The sequence below is a fragment of the Capsicum annuum genome, chromosome 4 (assembly GCF_002878395.1).
Source record: "Capsicum annuum cultivar UCD-10X-F1 chromosome 4, UCD10Xv1.1, whole genome shotgun sequence".
In the NCBI taxonomy this organism is placed as follows: domain Eukaryota; kingdom Viridiplantae; phylum Streptophyta; class Magnoliopsida; order Solanales; family Solanaceae; genus Capsicum; species Capsicum annuum.
Window position 1 is genome coordinate 67,851,361 of NC_061114.1, and position 4,420 is coordinate 67,855,780.

The 4,420-nt window shown below is 32.2% G+C and overlaps 1 long non-coding RNA gene across 1 annotated transcript; it reads right to left on the bottom strand.

Moving 5' to 3' along the window:
• Nucleotides 1-557: 557 nt before the first annotated feature.
• LOC107869708 lies at nt 558-3,746 on the bottom strand. The gene is made up of 3 exons (XR_001673911.2): nt 3,532-3,746; nt 1,505-1,671; nt 558-1,158 (listed from the first exon to the last, which is right to left on the bottom strand). It is a non-coding gene; the product is annotated as an uncharacterized LOC107869708 (long non-coding RNA).
• Nucleotides 3,747-4,420: the final 674 nt, after the last annotated feature.

Below are 4,420 nucleotides of genomic sequence, written 5' to 3' on the forward strand. Positions count from 1 at the left end.
ATACTATACAAAAAGTCTTCGTTTAGCCATGCGATTTAGTGAGAGACGGCCCTCACTAATCATGATTTAATAAGGGCAGCCATCACTACAAGGTGTCTTGTTAATTTGAGCCTTGCTAATTATTAGTGAGGAAGACGTTTGCAAAGTAGTGACGAACTCCCACACTCAGTTATCGCTATTTTGATCTCACAATTTTTCAAAAAAATATAATGTAGTGAGAGACGTCCCTACTATATTAAAATATATATATATATATAATATAGTGAGGGACATCCCTTGCAATATTAATATATATATATAATATTAATTTATTATTTAGTGAGAGACGACCCTTGGTACGTGAAAATTAATAAAAATTATAAATTTAAATATATCAAGGGATATCCCTCTAAGTTAAATAAAAAATTTATTTGACATTTGGATATTTTGAGGGATATCGCTACAAAAGTCCCTTGCCAATCTGGTGTTATTTTTAGTTTTTTCCTTCACCAAAACTCAATATTTCAACAAAAAATCAACATAAAATCAATAACAACCAACAAAACAATAAGAAAGACTTCCGAATCAATTCAAACATTAAAATTAAGCAACCTAACATCATACATATTCGTCCAACTTAAACAATATGCAAACAAGTATCAAAAAAGTATGCAAACAATCACCAAAACAAATTCTTTCAAACACTTCAAAATAACAGAATCTAAAACTGAAATAACAACACCTAATATTCCATTCCATCCTCCTCATACTCTCAACCATCATCATCAGAGCTGGGGGCAAAGAACAAGGAAGCTTGATTAAGGTATTTACTTGAGCCTTGAGTTCTTGGACGTCTGACTCAAGTGTCGTCTTATGTTGCTCCTCCTCCATCCTTCTTTCTTGTTCCTTCTCGTACTTCCTAGCAAGCTCTCGAACTTTCTATTGCATCTTATTTGGCTGCTCATCTGGCATGGTGGCAGAACTTCGTATACCTTGCAATCCATACTAGAGGCGATGAAAGGTTTTCTCCGAGCAAAGGTCATATGTCCTTCCCTTATACATGCCCCCAACTATATTCAACCAGCAAGAGAGAGTTTCTTCCTCTAATGGCATGATTGGATTGCCTTGGTCATCTATCGGACGACTCCTTTTGAGCTCTTCAGCTTGAACGTATCGATTCTACATTAAAAGTAAAATTAGTATATAATAAATGATATAAAATAAATTCTAAATAATATTTGTACATACATAGTCTATGCCTGTGTTTCAAACTAGACTTCTTTTCCATCTCTAATTTTCATACGGATCTTGTTTAATACCTATTCACGAGTAGCTGGTCTACCAAGAGATGTTTCACGCAAATGAAAGAAACTTAGTGAACCACAAGTGTATAAATAATTTATTACCATCTAAATGTATAAATAATTACCAATGTCCACTTAGTTGTCACCATAAGTAGTTACATAGGATTTTCAGTAAAGCCATTTTGTATCTAGAGGTTGGAAACGGGTACTCTTTAGCTCACCTCTAAATACTGACCCAGTGTCAAAATATCGACATCTATGGCCCTTAGATCAGCCGTGGCTTCCTTCAGTTCATTATCAGTTTCACCAAGTCCCAACATTATAGATGTTTTTGTTATCATCCCTTCCTTATCGAGTTTTGCATATTTCAGATAAACTTTGTTTATACCTGCATTATCCAATATGAAATTATTTAGAATCTCATACTAGTAATACCATCACTTGATGGCACACTCATTATCATTATCACTATTCTAGGGACAAGTAGCACACAAGTTTATAATGATGTGCAGTTAATTGATGAATTCTTAAACAAACTGTCAATTAATGGCAGAGAAAATTACACTCAACAGCTAGAATGTATCACTTCACACTTGATATATAAAAATAAAAGTTTTATTTGACGATTAGGAATATCATTCTACCACATAAAATTACATTCATCTGAGAGGTCTCGCTTGACTTGGCGCAGAATCAAGTTTTCTGATTGAACTTTGCATTACCAGTGTGGACATCCGTCAGACTAGAGAACTGATATTAACCAGATATCAGTTGAAATTTCCTTTAACATTTATCCAGGTTAGGTTCAGTTATTGTATGAGAAAAATAAACAGAGTCAATTGTAAGTATGAACTAACTCTACTTCTGGGATGGAGGGATGGACAAATGGATGGATGGATGGATGGAGAGAGACGGAGATAGAGACTGATTTAGTTATGATTGGATTTCTCTCTTTGTTTGTCAGAAACGTAATTGGGAGATTTTAGCTAATAATCAACTTTCTTCGTTAAACCATTGTGGTCCTTTTTCCCTTTTACATTCTTGACAATAATGTACAGTGTTCAATGAAGACAGAGCAAGGTTCTAAAAAGGGACTTCCATCAATTTGATACTTAAACTGCTGGTTGGAAAACATGATAAAGTATCGATTCTCATTGAGTCTTGCTTGGATTACCAGTCATTCTAGAGTTTTAACTCACAAGAACTTTATTCTTCCCAATCTTTGAGCTACCTTTCCTAATCAAAATGGCCACTCAACAGCAAGGAAGTGACTAATGCATCTGTCAACCCAAAGGTTCATTGAATCTGAGAGTTTTTAAATTTCCCTTTGGGGTACTAAGCATACGTATGCTAGAGGGTTATTCATGAACAAACATGTTAAATGTAGACCCATGCAGAGGCGAAGCCAGGATTCCAACTAAAAGAATTCAAATTTTGAAGAAATACTAATCGAAGGGGTTCAACATCTAATATATATATATATATATATACACATACATACATAAAAAAGATTTAGTCATGCATAATAGTACAATTTTCCTCCGAAGAGGGTCTGAACGAACCCCTTGCCAAAGGCTGGCTCCGGCCCTAGACCCATGTGCTTTGCTGGGTAGTGGAAAGATTTTATTCAAGGTCTGTAACTGCTTGTTTCTGGTATAATAGAAAATTCATAATAGTGTTCAATTTTCTTCTGGACCGTAAAAACCCTTTAAGCAAGAGGAGCACTATCTTACTAGTTAAATGGAATCACAGCTTTTTTTTTTTTTGATAAGGTAGATAATAAATGGAATCACAACTATTAATCAAAAATCACTACAGCTACGTAATCTCATCAATTAGAGAATTAATCCACAACATATACTATACATTAAAATTAGCATTATAGAGAATTAATCCACAACATATACAGTACATTAAAATTAACATTATGAAACAGATAAATCAAAAATCTTATTAATAAAAAATTGATTTTTGGTGCACCAAAGAACCATTACCCTTAAGCCGAACATCGAATCAAAAAACTAAAATTTCACATAAAAAAATTGAAATAAGGAACCACAAAGTATTGATATAAAAAAACACCATAAAAAACAAGGGACCAAACATATCTACCATTAATGAAACTACCCTAAACAAAAGCTGGGTAAATATCTTTTCAAAACAAAAGGCACGCAATTACTCATTCAACAAGATGAAAAAATATCGGTAATGTGAAAGAAAGGGTCTCAATCAACAAAAAGAAAATAACCTGAGTCCGGCCAGCCACCAGCAAGGTGACCTCGGGAGCTTCGGCGGTAGTTTAACCAGCGACCAACAGGAGGAAGATGAGAATGTAGGGTTTTCTTATTAATTAGAATTCACCCAAATTCTATTGTGAAAAGTATCTAAAAAAAAAATAGGGGGAAATAATGGGGGGAAGAAGAGGGAACAGGCGCGTTTTTTTATTTTGAGGATTTAAGCCAAATCCTTACAATTTTTATTTTTACTAAATTAAATAACTTCTACTACAAACCTAATTGATATATAATAAAATGTTAATGAATCAATTACTAATATTAATTAATGAAATAATTATTAATAATATTACTAAAAATTGAATTGATTTTTATTAATTTTTAAGATGTATTTTTTATCATATTAGTATAAAATAATTACATTAAATCTTATAGTATTTTTTAATAATTTTCTGGCTTCTAAATTTTAAATTAATATAAATCAATTTGGCTTCAGAGATTTGTTAAATTAACTCTTAATAGTGCAAAATGTGGCAAGTAAAAGATAAGGAGACAAAATAAGTTAGTTGTCACTAATATTTCTTAAGCATTTCACTATACACTTTGTTTAGTATAATTGCCAATTTATGGATTAATCAATCAATAACATTTGTTAGGAAAATCACGAATATGCTTCTACTTGCTGAAGTTATTGATGTGGGTTAATCAGTCAATAATATTTCTTAAAGACATTATTAATGTATTTTTACTTAGCGTAGCTATTAATTTATAAGTTAATCAATCAATAGCTTATTTAAAATATCACTAATTCATTTTTGTATTTTTTTATTTTTCTTAAGCCGGCTTAAGTGGATAAAGGCGGTGGACCGCTATCCTATTTATTAGAGTATGAACAAGTAAATA